The sequence below is a fragment of the Odocoileus virginianus genome, chromosome 9 (assembly GCF_023699985.2).
Source record: "Odocoileus virginianus isolate 20LAN1187 ecotype Illinois chromosome 9, Ovbor_1.2, whole genome shotgun sequence".
Classification (NCBI taxonomy): Eukaryota; Metazoa; Chordata; class Mammalia; order Artiodactyla; family Cervidae; genus Odocoileus; species Odocoileus virginianus.
The window spans coordinates 33,395,600-33,410,974 of record NC_069682.1 but is presented as its reverse complement, the minus strand read 5'-3'; the positions used below and the strand labels follow the sequence as shown (position 1 = coordinate 33,410,974).

The following is a 15,375-nucleotide window of genomic DNA, read 5'->3' as shown; positions in this document are numbered from 1 at the left end:
CAGGCAGATCACCTGAGAAGGAAATGGCAATCTGCTCCAGTACTCTTACCTGGAAAATTCCATGGACAGGGGAGCCTGGAGCGCTACAGTCCATGGAGTCACAAAGAGTTGGACACAACTCAGTGACTAAGAAATAAAATAATAGATCTAGAGAATGATTATTAATGACCGTGAATACTACAAAGAGACAACCAACATTGTCTGAATCCAGCTACAAGTACACACCACACCACTGTGAAGCAATATTGTCCCAAAAAATAGACACTGAATCAAATCAAGATCAAGTTACCATTTACAGGAAATAAAAGAACAGAAGAACAGGTTAAACCACACATTAAATTGAAAGCATCACAACAGGTTACTACCTGTTAGAACTCTTCTTAATTATGATGATGTCACCAAGCAAATATTTTTTGATACACACACACAGGACATTTCCTGCAGGTTTCTTTGTGATTATCTCCATCTTAAAAGAAGAGGAAAATCAGCCAAGTAATAGCGTGCTTACAGATGCGCTTACAGTGTTAAGAGAGAAAAATGGGCCCCTTCGTACAGGTCTGGAATTGCCAATCTCAGAAATATTTGCTTTCCTAGCGCTACTAAGCTTTCTATCGCTGGGAAAAAATACAGCCCTGCTGAGCCAAGATGTAGCAAGTCCCTGCTTCTAAGAAGATCACTTTGGGAGGAAGAGAAGAGGCTGGATCTGGTTCAGCACCCTAAGGAGACAGAGCAGAATGAGGGGCTGGCGCTCAGCTATGCCGGAGGTGTCAGGAGCCAGCTCTTTGCTCTCAGGATCCAGGAACTCTGGGGCGCCTCAAGAACCTTTCACGACATCCATGACATTAAAAATATGTGACAACATTAAGAGGCTGTGCCTTTAAATACAATAAATAAAATTTCCTGTTTGAAATTGCAAACCAGTAAATACTAATAGATACAACCCATGCAAACAAAAACATCCTTAGTAATTTTTAAGAGTGTAAAGCGTACTGTGACCAAAGGTCTGAAAACTGCAGCTACGAGAACTGAAGCTGAGGTCAAGGCCATGCATCTTCAAAGGAGCTCTCAGAGATGACTTTGCTTTCTCCTTCAAACGAAGCACCAAAAGTTGGCAGCCCAGCAGGAGCAAGGGGACAGAGCACTTTTAACTCCACGTGGTTATAAGTCAAGATAGTGAAAATGAGCAGGAGACTGGCATCCAGGGTTCTGGTAATGTTCTGTGTCTTCACCCAAGGGCTGGTTACACAGTATGTCTGCTTTGTGAAAATTCAGTGAGCTGCACACTTAGGACAGTTGCATTACATATTTCTAGGTATCTGGTGTATGCATTTCTCCAGGTATATCTTATACTTGAATAAATTTTTTAAAATTCACAGTTTAAGACGTAGAACAACTTCTGGTTTGTACTAAGAGGAGTCATCATATACAACTTACTTTGGAAGAGCCTGATGAAAATAATCAAATATCTAACTTAGAAAATTTAATTTTAATTTAAAAGCCTCAATACAAACAACCGTAACTTTTCTGGGTTAAGAGCTATATACCATCTAGGTTGGCTTCCTTGCCAAAATCAGGAAGAGAAATCTGTGCCTACCTCTCACGTTTTTTAAACCGCAACATTGAAGTCACAATTTCTTAATGAAATCAAATACAACTGTAAAAAACGAAATCTCCCAATTAAAGGCAAAAACTAAGGCTGGATTCCCCCTAGGGTATTAAAGCGATCAAGTGGCCTCTATCTCTGCTAATCTTCACTCATCATCACAAATCTAGACAAATGCAGTGAGGAGACCAAACACAGAGAGCGAGGTGGTGAGAAGTGGAAGGAAAAGACACACAGCCATTATGTAAAGATGAAATAACCACCTTCATAGAACACCCGAAAGAAAAAGTAGCCATTAAAATACAACAGACTCAGCACAATTGCTACCCCCACAATAAAGGTTAAACATAGACAGGTTAGCTAACTGACTTACATCAATATATACAGACATATCTGTATCAAGAGGATTCCTTCCACTAGGGAGAAAAACGGGGAGAATAGGAGTAAAAAGTCTCATTCACACAGAAACGAAAACTGAAATACCTAGGAATTAATCCAACAAGGAAGACACAGAACCATGGAGAAACTAAAACTGTATTGAAAAACCATAAATATCTTTTCCTTTTTCCTCTTTAATTGGAGTACAGCTGCTTTACAATGTTGTGATTTCTGCCGTACAACGTGAATCAGCCTAAGTGCACGTGTACCCTCCTTGCTGAGCCTCCTTCCACCCCATCCCACCCCTCTAGGTTGTCACAGAGCACCCGGCTGAGCTCCCTGTTTTACGCAGCAGTTTCCCACTAGCCATCTAATTTACTCATGTAGTGTACATATGTCAATGCTACTCTCTCGATTCCATTCTCTGTATGTCTCTATTACCGCACTGCAACTAGGTATCTCTGATACATGGCTTCAACCATGGCGCTATGTCAGTATCACCAGAGGCCCTTTTTAAAATTCAACTGCGCACTCCACTCCCTAGAGAGTCAGTAGATCTGGGGTAAACAGGCATGTCTTTTTTTAAAAAAACTATCCAGTTAATTCTAACATAAAGCCAGAGTTGAAAACCACCGGTTTAAACAATTTTGAAGACACACAGATGGGACTCAATTCCACATGGCAAAATATGTAAATAAGTTGTAGCAACAAAAATAAAAACAAAAACCAGTGTGGAACTGCAACAAACTAGAAACCCACCTTTGCTAACTAAGAATGGGGAAATACTTCCTAAACAAGACCTGGAAGGTGGAATAAATGGATGAATCAAATTGTAATAAAAATTAAGATTCTGTTCAATAAAAAATCTTGACACGCAAAAAAAAACTAAGAAAATATTTGCATCGTTTAAAATCTAATAAGAGATTAACATCGAGAATATACAAAAAAACCTCCTGTAAATTAAGGCTGAAACATGCAAAGATTAAGAAACCCAATAGAACAAGAGGCAAAGAACATGTCAATGCCAATTTGCAAAAGGCAAAACCCACACACCTAAGAAGCATCTGACAGGATACTTAACTGTACTAGTAAACAGAATTGCCAATAAGAATAGTAACATATGTGCCCAAGATTGCTCCATCTGTGGCATCAGATTGGAAAAAATTGTAAGGTCAGAAATGATCAAATGCTAGCAAGAATGCGGGGAGTAGGAGCAAGCCACAGCCAGCCCAGGTAATAACGTGGCAGAACTCAATGAAATTACATTTATGCCCAAGAGAGAGGGCTGATGTGGGGAGGAGGGAAAACACAATAAAGGAACATGAGTGGCTCTGCCTGGACCGGTATTGATAGAGGGCCAGTAACTCCTGTCTGCACCCTGAGCTGGGGAGGGTCCCAGTTCCGACCACCTCATACACCCCATCACAGTATGTAGCAAGTCCCCACACACTAGCCACTGTGCCCCACGTTAAGGACACAGCAGTGAAGACCAGGTCCCTACCCTCAGGAGCTGACATCCAATGAAGGAAACGTAAAGAGGAAACAGATAAAATTACAGTAAGCGTGTGACAACTGTTACAACGGAAATAAATGGGTGACTGTGCCAGGAAGTGATGGTATGTGGGGCTGGGGGGACATCTGCCAGAGAGAGGTGGGCTCTTAGCGATGGGGTGGTGGGGGAGGGAACCAGGGGTCCAACAGCTGGGGTGGGACCTCCAGGAATATCTCCAGGGCATCAAGGGCAGTCACCCCTCCCCAGGCGAGCCTGCAGGTATTTAAAAGATGACTTCCCTCCTGCAATGAACGCCCCAGAGCCACCTTTAAGACTCCTGCTCTATTAAGTGTGGACTATGATAATTGTAGCTAAACTCCAGTATATAAAGAGTTCAATCTTTTAAGGCGGGGGAAAAAGACATACTACCAATGTGAATATTCTACGTCCCTAAAAAAGGTTTCTTGAAACTTACTAGGATCCACAAACATCTCCTTCATTCATTAAACAGAAGTCAAGCACTCATATATCTCTCCCATAGCACACTGCAGGGAAATTAGGATAAATGTAAATGTTTCTGTCATTAAGGAACATACTTCAACTTTACAAGATTCAGGATCCTATGTATTTCATTCGCTAATTGATTTGTATGACTAAAAGCCAGCAATTACAGCATGCTTATAACCCTCCAGGCACTGTCCTATGAGTTTTTATATACATTCAAGGTCATGTGATACTCCCAACATCGTAATACTACATTATTTCCATTTTAGAAATGAAAACCAGAGGTAAGAAATTTGCCTGTTGTCAAAAAAAGTACTAAGTAGCAGAGCAGGGATTCAAAGCCAGATCTTTCAAATGTCAGAGTCTGGGTTTTTCACCACTACATTTATATTCCCCCTGGAATCATGTCAGTGGATTCCGAAGTGTGGTCCTGGACCAGAAGCATCGCCAGCCATCACCCTGGAGCTTATTAGCGATGCGTATTCGCAGGGCCTATTCCCAGACCTGAGAATTTAGAAACTGTGAGAATGAAGCAGCCACTGGAATTTTAACAATCCCTTCCCACAGTGATTCTGAGACATGGTAAAGTTTGAAAACCTCAGCTTAAAGTTTTTATACTCAACTTTGTATATGTTAAAGATGAAATGATATCATTTTGAAAACTCCAAAATAGGAAATTTTGATCCTATTTAAAAAAGACTCTAAACAGATCAAAATGATATTAATTCCTCTCCTCACTGCCCACAGCCCAGCATCTCCTCCCCCTAAACACTATACCCTGATGAAATCGTCTAAAAAACAGTCAACTCTGATGGGCCTTACTGGGAACTAAATTCAAAACATGGAAAGAGCAGAGAGGTCGAAAAAGAATCGTCTCAAGTCAAATCACAAGCCATATTAGGAAGAGGAGAAAAAATGGTTTCTATATCAGCTGTAGAAACTTCCTAAGTCTTGGTCCATGGCTCCATAAACGATTTTATCTTTGGATCAACTCCAAATTTTTACAACATCATTTCCACAAACTTCCAAGTGCCAGAAAAAGAAGTTACAACCTTCAGAAGTATTTGATTCTCAAGATTCAAACTGCTTTAAGTACACATACAGAGGCATTGTCTTGCAAACAGCAAGTCTTTAATCCTGAGTAAAGCTGATCAGAGGCTTATGGCATATGTACACATACATGTGTACCTGCTCAGTCGTATTTGACTCTTTGTGACCCTATGGACTGCAGCCCACCAAGCTCTTCTCTCCATGGAATTTTCCAGGCAAGAATTCTGGAGCAGGTTGCCATTTCCTCCTCCAGCGGCTCTTCCTGACCCAGGGATCAAACCTGCATCTCCTGTGTCTCCTTCATTGGCAGGCAACTCTTCACCACTAAGCCACCTGGGAAGCCCCTTTTCCCATATACACATACAAACTACAGCAAAAGTGCTATGCTGCTGCTGCTAAGTCACTTCAGTTGTGTCTGACTCTGTGCAACCCCATAGACGGCAGCCCACCAGGCTCCACCGTCCCTGGGATTCTCCAGGCAAGAACACCGGAGAGGGTTGCCATTTCCTTCTACAATGCATGAAAGTGAAAAGTGAAAGCGAAGTTGCTCAGTCGTGTCCAACTCTCAGTGACCTCATGGACTGCAGCCTACCAGGCTCCTCTGTCCATGGGATTTTCCAGGCAAGAGTACTGGAGTGGGGTGCCATTGCCTTCTCCATATTCAAGGCTACCTATTTATAATAAAGCCTGTTTCCAGAGGGAATAGAAGAACAGTATCAAAAGTAAGTATATTGAAGGAGGGAGGAGAAGGGGATGACAGAGGATGAGATGGTTGGATGGCATCACCAACTCAATGGACACAAGTATGAGTAAACTCCAGGAACTGAGGATGGACAGGAAGGCCTGGGGTGCTGCAGCCCATGGGGTCGCACAGAGTCGGACACAACTGAGCAATTGAACTGAATCATTATTTTAGAACCTAACATATGCCAAATAACTCTTTTAAGCTGTTCACTTGCATACAAAAGTTATTCACTTTAGCAACTTCAGGATTCTGCTTATTCTACATAAATTTGAAGACGGAAGCGTTAAGTGGCCCAAGCCTGGCCCTGGGACCGCTATAAACATGACTGAGAATGCTCACTGACTTGATTCTGTGGGCTCAGGTGCAGAGAACTCCAGGAAGCCCACACTCGGGCAGCTCTCTCATCTCCCGGGTTGCTTACAACCACCCACACTCCGTGCCCCAGCCCACACTCTCCCAAGAGCTGGCAGCTCTGCCAGGAGCTTCCCTCCTAGAAGGAGCGTCACCAACTTATTTCCCCTTCCCAAAGCGCCATCAAATCCCCTGAGGACCAGAACTACTTCCAAGAAATTATACCAAATTACCAAAGCTCTCCTGCCTACGCAAAGTCAGTGGAACTGAATTATACAGACACACACCACCCACCAAAGACCTTCCCACTTGAGTGCTCATCTTGCCTTTTAAAAGTCCAGTGTTTTCTGCAACACCTCACAAAATGCAATCACCCTAACTAGTCCTTCTTCTCCACCGCCATGTCTACACCTGGCTGGCATTATCAAAGCAGCATCTGTGTTTTCTCATCTTCCTCCTGTAACAATTAGTGAGCAGCAATTAACCAGTAACTAGCAAGCCAACAGCTCCTGCCTTCCAGGGGAGAAAGCTCCTCTCTCTTTCCTACTTGAAGCTGATAATCATGCTTTTCTAGAAGAATAGAAAGATTTATTACATGAGAATTCAAGGAAAAAGCAAAATAACAGTTTTACACACCTGGAAAAAAAACTGTTTACGTGTTTGTTCATAGGAGGCATAAAACCACACTCAAATAGCTCATCATGGTTCACATAAGATGTAAACAAAACACAAACCATTAAAAACAAACAGGTTCAAGTGTACAGAAATAAAAACCAATAAACTGACACTGTTCCAGGTACCTGTCTACAGCAAGAACCAGTTTTCTCACAGGTTATTTCTAAAATTACTAACAGCTTCCTTTACTTAAAATTCAGCTGCCATGTCCTTCCAATTAATCTCATTTAATAAAGCTGACTTAAATCACTCATTGCAATTGTCTGAACTTCAATGATGACAGCTGGTGTACGTTTGTATCGTTGTCAGTGAAATGCTTATTAAAAAAAAAAAAAAACTGAAATCTGCAGTAAACAGCACCCGGTGCACCATCTAGTGGAAGTACTGTAATGTTGTAATTAAATCTTTTTTGAAGGGTAGAAACCCTTAACATCACAGGGGGGCTATGACCCCTAGGTAAGAATACAGGTAAATACTCTACAAGGCTTCCCTGGTGGCTTGGCAGTAAAGAATCCGCCTGCAGTGCAGGACAGCTGGGTTCAATCCCTAGGTTGGGAAGATTCCCCGGAGAAGGAAATGGCAACCTAACCCAGTTTTATTGAATGGAAAATCCCATGGACAGAGGAATCTGGCAGGCTACAGTTCATGGGATCACAAAGAGTCGGACACGACTTAGCGACTAAACCACCACCACTCTGCAAACAGAATAAATCTCTTTCCAACTTCCCACATCACAATGCAAGAGATGCTCATCAAAAGAAAGCTCACTTTCTGTACAAATCAGCAGATGATAAAGGTTTCTTTATGAAATGTTCTGCTTGGGTGCTAGAAATTTTAATTTGACCAGAAGAGTAAAAATTAAGTGAAGACATTGAGTGCAAAAAAAAAAACAAATGAGTAAAGGGAATCAGAACTGGACTGACAAGGCCTGTGTGAGGATACTTTACTTAACAAATACGTTATTTCAAAATGTACATGTTCCACCCAGCAGAGCACCTGCCACGAAAACAAGGGGTAACTTTATGATTAAATAGTTCCATTCAGTAATAAATAAGGCATTTCCATGTTCCTGATGACTAATAAATTTAACATAACCTAACAACTCCCTAGAAGTCCCCACGCCTTGGCATTATTCAAGGAGTCCCTCCCATCCATCCAACTAAACCTACTTGCCATTAATCCTTGAACTCCCCTGCGTTACTCTCATCAAAGGATGGAGGATTTTACATGTTTGACACTTCTAAATTTATAGCAAAAACTCCCTGCAAAACAAAAAAAATCATAACCAAAATGTATTACCCTTTTTTAAATCTTATTCTTTTATCATTATTTTTATTTGCCTTATGAATATTAACTAATTCAACTGAATTCAGAAAACACTACTCAAGCCCAATGCTAAGCCAGAGATGCAAACAAAGAAAAGACTTTCTAATGTGGAAAACCTCCCAAAACTTTAGAGATTTTTCACTAGGTTAAAAGAGAGATGGCACCACTAGGTTTTCTTGCCTGTGTGAAAAATGACCTTTCTGGTGAAATTCAAACTATCTTAGCAACCTAGGAGAAAAAAAAGCCTAAGAGAATATTTCATTTGGAAATAACCATCTCCACCCCTGACTGGTGAGCATGTGAATCAAATCGGCAGGCAGAAGCTTGACTGACAGCAGGAATCTTCCTGGATCCTGCATTAAACCCCTTAACAGGTGTATAAGAGCAGAAGTCAAGTGACCTGGGGCAGAATTCCCTTCATCTCTAGGGCCTTGAGTTTATGCACCTGCAAAATGGGCGTGGGGCGTACTACCTGCTTCTGGAGAGTTAAGAGGATGCCAATATTGATGGAGTGCAGTGAGCTGCTCAATTAAAAGACCTAAATGCAGTGCACCTGGAAGGGAGGACCGCTGCGAGAGTCCTCACTGTGCCATTTCTATTCAAACTCGTGACCTTCATTTCACTTGTGAACAAATGGAAAGTGAGAAAAGGCTTTTAAGCACGTCAGAGGAAAGGTAACATCAATCAAGGTGCTTCATCAGAGGTGAATCATCAGTCATTGCAGTCAACTGCCTAGGATTTGTCTGCAGAGTACTACTGCCTGGGTAGCAGGTGCAGCCCCCTAAAATCTAAAGCCCAGAGTCTATGTTTAGAAAGGCTTTATTATTATTATTCGAATGCTAACGTTTAAACAAATAAGAATCGCAATTCTACACCCACCCAAGGAGAGAGTCAGAAACAAAATCCCTCCCCCACCATCTTCCACAGCAGCTTGGCATCCTCGCCTCACCCCAACAGCCCGGCCCCCACTGCAGCCCAGACAAAGGTGAGTCACACTGCTGGGTCTGCTTGTCACGGAAGAAAAAGCCCCAAGTAAGTTCACGTTAGAAGCTGCTTTGAAATTCAAAATAATAAATAAGAAGTAAATCGTGTGCCTGGGTAAACGCAGTGTGCAAAGCGCCGTTTCCAGGAATGTGTAACTCACACCACCTAAGTGCAGATACCTCTCTCGCTTAAAAAAATAAAAAGCCGCCGGGCTGCTCACCGCTTATCAGCAGGTCCTTCTCCCCGGAGCCCGGCTGGCTCAACTCCGCGTTTCCCTCCACCTGCACATCCCCCGCCCCGCCGGCCCGGCCGCCGCCCCGAGTCCCGCCGCGTCCGGGACTCCGGGGGTCCCGCCCCCACCGGCTGCCAGGTGCAGCGGCCGTGGATCCCGGCGGAGGCGCCCGAGGCGGGCGGGAGGCTTCGGGAGACGCGGCCCGACCGGCCGGTGGCTGCGGCGGGAGAGCAGGGAGCTAGCCCGCCGCCCGCCCCGCGCTCGGGCTCGGACACGCGCTGCAGCCCTGGCGCCCCTTACCTGCTCCGGGCGGCCGTGGCCGCGGGAGGAGCGCTCTCTCAGGCGTCGGCAGCCCGGGGCCGAAGTACAGAGGCTGCGGCCGTGGCCGCGGCTAAGGACAATCAGCAGCCTGCGGGTTTCGGCACCGCGGCGGCAGACGCAGGACTCACGAGCCGAGAACCCGGCCCCCCCCCCCAACCCCGTGCTCCAGCCGCGAGTCACCGCCTTGGCCCCCGCCCGCGGAGGGGCGGAGCCGCGGCCGGAGGGGCGGAGCGGAAAAAGCTCCGCCCACGGGGCGAGAGCACGGCGAGTACCATATAAGAGGCGCCTGGTGACTGGTCGCGATAGGAGTGGGTGTCTCCGATTTGGAGACAGGCTCACCAGCAGCGCTTCTCTCATTGGTCAGTACAAGAAAACAAAGCCGAGTCCTGATTGGTGGCAGCCCTGTAACTCCTCTCCCTCTATGCCAATCACGGAAGCTCCGCCTCCTCCCGCTCATCTCCGCTCCGCTCCCAGGTGGCTGCGGAACTCGCCGTCTTCTGGAAGAGGTGCCTCCTTGAAGGGAACCCGGGGTACCCAGGTTCCTTTGCTGGAAGCGAGCTTCCTTGTTCCACCGAGAGTCTTTGATTTCCGTATGAACTTGGTGAATAACAGCTAATCTTCAGCATCGCCTGGATTTAGAGCGATCTCTTGGGTATTTTTTCTTAATGCTGCATAAGATTTAGAAGGAAATTGACATGCAAAGAAAAGGCGTGCAGTGTTTTCACCCTTGGCAAGATTATGCTGGAGTGTTTTTTTAATTACCTTTTCCTGTTCCATATTAACGTGTAATTACTTTTATAATTAGAAAAAATTAATAGAAAATGAATAAGGTGCAGAGAATGGTAAAGGCAAACTTTGACGGCATCCGGGGGCTAATACTTCCACAACAGAAGAAAATAAACGCAACACCTGATGGCCATCAAAAATGTATAATACGATCTGGTATCTGCCCCCTTCAGTTGTCTTATAGAACTTTATTAATACACTTTCCATATAACTACTATTTACCCAACACACAGTGTACAATGAAATACACTGTAAACAGATTTAGAGCAAGAACTGAGAATTCAAAGTACAAAATAAAACTTTAATCCAAAAAAGTAGACTACAGAAAGAAATTTAGAAGATAAATTGGAAAAGTCAGCTAATGGAGGGAATTTAAGAAAGAGAGGAATGACAGCTCTCAGAGATGAGAAAACTTTGAAGATTGAAGGCACAGTGAGGTGGAGGGAGTGGAGATGAAGACCAGTGACCTGAAATTAGAGTCATCTGAGCTCTCAGACCGCATCAGCCCCTGTAGAAAGGCAGTGAAGCGGATCTCAACCGGAGACCACAATTGCTTCACACTGTAGCCACTTTCCTCTTCTGTTCTATTTGTCATTCCCACGAGGTTCTGAAATAGGCTATTTGAAGTAAAGCACTTCATCCAAAGGGCTTCCCAGGTAGCTCAGTGGTAAAGAATCTGCCTGCCGATGCAGGAGACATGACATGGATAGGTAATGGCAAGCCACTCCATTATTCTTGCCTGGGAAATCCCATGGACAGAGGAGCATGGCTCTCTACAGTCCATAGGGTCGTAAAAAGTGGGACACCACTGAGCACACATCCACACTTCATCCAACAACTCTGTGAATTTTATAGTGTTGAGAAGAAATGGAGTCCTACAACAGTCAAACATAAGGAAGAAATGTTAGGATAAACATGAACTGAAAGAGACATTAGGACAGGAGTCCTAATACAAAGAATGAGACCAACCTGTTTTGCTGTCATTTCTAGAGAATAAAGCTCTTTGGAGGACACAGTAACCTCATTACCTACAAAGATATTTCTTTACAAAACTCTTGTAATAAAAAGAATTCTAAATGATAGTCTGAAAATGTGTCTCAGAGCATTCTGAGAAACTAACTTACTGTTGAGATCTAGTTATGTTTAAAAGAAGAAGGAGGGTGGGCAGAGAAGAAGGGCTTAGCATTGCTTGGTATGAACAAATTGGGAGGAAAACTTTCCAAAAAGTGTATTCCACAATGACACTTAAGATTCTGTCACTAAAATTCTTTCTTTGGGATTAAATAATTTATATCAAAGATTATTCTTGTATTCACTAACTCACCAAACATGTAATCAATATGAATTACCAAGTATTAGTTCCTGCCATGGACTGGCACTCTGCTTAGTCTTGAACAGGACAGTATGGAAGCTATTCATCAGCCAGGGAAAACAGACAATGAACCACTGAACAGATGAAGTTACAGAAATGGATCAGAGCAAAGAAGAAAACAGAGACTTGAGAGGTGAAGGAGTGGCTTTAATTTGGGAAAGGAGAGAGAAATACTCTAAGGAGAAGTGCTCTACAAGAAATGGTAACATTTGTGTTGCCACCTAAATAAGAAACCCCATCTCTGCAAAGTTCTAAGACTATGGCCTTCCTGGTGGGGGAAACAGCAGGGCAGAGGCCCTAAGCGAGGAAGAGAAGTGACATGCTGGAGGAACAGAAAGAAGGCCAGGTGGCTAGGCTGGTGCAGGAAGGGTGGGGGTACCTGGCAGGGCAGAGAGGGCAGCATGGTCTGAGAGGCAATGATTAGAAGTCTTTATTCTGTTGCATGGATTCCTGATATTTTTTCTTTCTCTCTCTCTTTTTTTTTTTTTTGTCGTTGTTTTTGTTTTTTTGGATTCCTGCTATTTGGATCAATACTTTAAGTATTCATTGAAAGGTAGGCCTTCTGTCCGCTTCCCCAGGTGGGCCATGTTCTTTCAGAGAGGGGCAAAGGAGACTTCTTTCTATTTAGTTGCTAATGTTGGAATAAAATCATTAAGTGTTTAAATGGGCATTCATTCACTAAGTCAGTCTATCAGACAGATTTATGAAGAACATACTGTTTTGCCAAGACAGGCTGGGCATAAGACAAAGACCCTGGTGAACCCATCAGCAAACAAGTTCTGTACCAGTGATAAGGAGACCAAGGGAGCTGTGGGAACAGAATCCTGAAGGTTCTGAGCACATGGTCATGAAGGAAATGAGGAGTCACTGAATCAGGAGCCATCCCAGTGAAGAGGGACGAGGTTCTAGATCCAGGGAACAACAGTCAGGAAGAAGGGACTCCAATGTGAAGCCTTAGAGACCGTTGCGTAAAAAATTAGCTCTCTGCACATCACAAGTTGGCTTTGCATGGATGGCCCCAGAGGTGCAAAGAAAAGTGCAGTGAGTAAAAAGCTTCAGAAGGCAAGGGAGCTGACTGGGTGTGAGAATTAATAGACTGGTCACTGTTTCACGTCATCTCCTTCATTTCTTCAGCAAAAGTCATTAAAGATCGTGGACACCCCCTTGTCACTCTGATGTTCTTTTTTGGGATAGTAATGGGTTCAGAGTGCTAACCCTATTTGACCAGAATTAGGACGGAGCTGAAGCCCTTGGGTAGAGATCTGTGCTTCTAGTTGCAGCTTTCCCTGTGCTGGTTGGCATGCTTTCTCCCTATCAGTTCAAGTTACAGTTAGCAGATATCCATAAAGGAAGAGGCCCAGCCATGCCACAGGGAGCCAGTGAGAGGAAAGGCTGGGGCGTGGCATAGACTCTCAGTACCGCTGGCTGATGGTGCGACAAAAGATGAAGTAACTAAGAAATAAAAAATGCAGTCTTTACAATGTCTAACATAGTGCTTCAAAGTCACTGAAAAAGTAATCCCTGTACCCTAATAATAGAGTTCAAAATTAATTATAAAGATAGGAGGGGTGCCTTATACAATCCATATATAAGCAAAAATAATCCAGTCTCCAAGAGCCTGGGGGCTTCCCAGCTGGCACTAGTGATAAGAGACACAGGTTTGATCCCTGGGTTGGGAATATCCCCTAGAAGAGGACATGGCAACCCTCTCCAGTATTCTTGCTTGGACAATCCCATGGACAGAGGAGCCTGGTGGCTACACAGAGAGTCAGACATGAATGAAGGAACTTAGCACGCAAGCATGCCAAGAGCCCGGGATCCAGAAACTAAAAAGTCATGAGGAAGTCACCTGAAGCTTTCTCTGTCTTCAGACCTGCCTAGGTCTACGATTCTGCTCTGTTCTTCTGAAAAAATCATCTTCCGCAAAACCAGTCCCTGGTGCCAAACAAGTTGGGATCTGCTGGTAATATCTCCTTAGGAAGAGGGGTGAAAAATGTCATCATGATATGTGGGTGAAGGAACCTTGATTACCAGTGACCCCATGAACACCTCTGTACAAACCTGTATGTGGGCCTCAGCATGGTATGTCACCATTGTTACAGTTAAAGACCTCTGGGGTGATGAGACCTGTTAATTGCTCAAATGTTAGTATGCTCACTTAAGAAGCCTCAGGCTTTATATGGTCTCAGATGCGCCTGTATTACACGTCTGTCTGACTGACATACACATACACACATACTTAACATTTCTCATACCCAATCAAATATGCCTCTCTCCTCCCAAGTTTACCCTTCAATCCATGGCATTTGAAGCTAGGATAAGAAAATCATTCTTTAATTGCATTTGGCATTTTTGAGAAAGACCAGAGTTCTTTCTGCCATGATTATAAAGTGAGAACAATGATAAAAGTACCCCCAAATGAGTCTTCTTACTATTTACCCATAGTCACTGTGCAAGAACAGCCCCAAGGAACAGTGATTATCTTCATTTTGTAATATTTGCTTATGACTGGAGTAAGGGTTTACATTGAGAAAGGAAGCCATTGATAGGAAAGTTGAAAAAAGTAGAGAGTGAAGTGAGTTACTCAGAAGTTATATTTAATTATCAGTCATCTTTGTACTTACCTCACTGAGTTCACAAGGGACAATCACCTGCTGAATCACTGTTGCTCTACTTAACATCCCCTGGAGACTATGATCCACCATCCTTCATTAACTCATGCTGACCTGGAAAGCAGATGCTTCCTTATAAAGCCACTTGGAAACTGACTCCTTCTTGTATATAGAAGATTAAGAAATGTGTAAGGAGAAGCGATAGCAGAACTGTTATTTAGTTGCTAACTCTTAAGGACCCCGTGGACCGTAGCCCAACAGGCTCCTCTGTCCATGGCTTCCCAAGCAAGAATACTGGAGTGGGTTGCCACGTCCTTCTCCAGGGCATCTTCCCGACCCAGGGATTGAACCTGTGTCTCCTGCACTGGCGGGAGCCACCAGGGAAGCCCCCACAGCAGAATAGAAAGCCATGAAAGCTGCCGGAGAAGAAACAACTTGCGACTGTGCACACACATACAGAGGGTTCACCCAGGACTCAAGAGCACCGTCCACAAAGATGGTGCTTTAGGGGATTCTCCTAAACTTAGGATTCTTGCTTCACTGCTTCTGTTTTCTTAACTCACGCAGTTTTCTAATGACTATTCCTTTATCCCGGAATTTCCTCTCCCTGGTACAGATCAGACCACAAAGGAACTTAGTAGATAAGTCTCTGATGTGTAAGCTTAAATTCTAAGGTTAAAAAAAGAAACCATGTAAGCAAAAGAGTTTATAAAGACACTCTAAGTAATAATAAATTTGAGATGACAGACCTGACTGATAGCATCTTAGCCAGGTGATCAAGGCCAACATCAACAGTGATAAGTCATGTTGACAGTGTGTGTGGTCTTTCTTCCCAGAACCCTGAATCCCAGTCTGATCAAGGGGAAAATATCAGACAAATCTCAGCATGGGACATTCCACAAAATAATTAGCTAGTGTAATCCTCAAAACTGTCAAGATCATGA

At 43.7% G+C, this 15,375-nt stretch overlaps 1 protein-coding gene across 1 annotated transcript in view; it reads right to left on the bottom strand.

Annotated features, from left to right (window-relative positions):
- Positions 1–9,819, bottom strand: part of MPP7 (MAGUK p55 scaffold protein 7) — a 216,549-nt gene extending 206,730 nt beyond the window's left edge. The window contains exon 1 of the mRNA XM_070472173.1: positions 9,641–9,819. The gene's annotated coding sequence lies outside the window, so the exon portion shown is untranslated. The remainder of the gene's footprint in view (positions 1–9,640) is intronic.
- Positions 9,820–15,375: the final 5,556 nt, after the last annotated feature.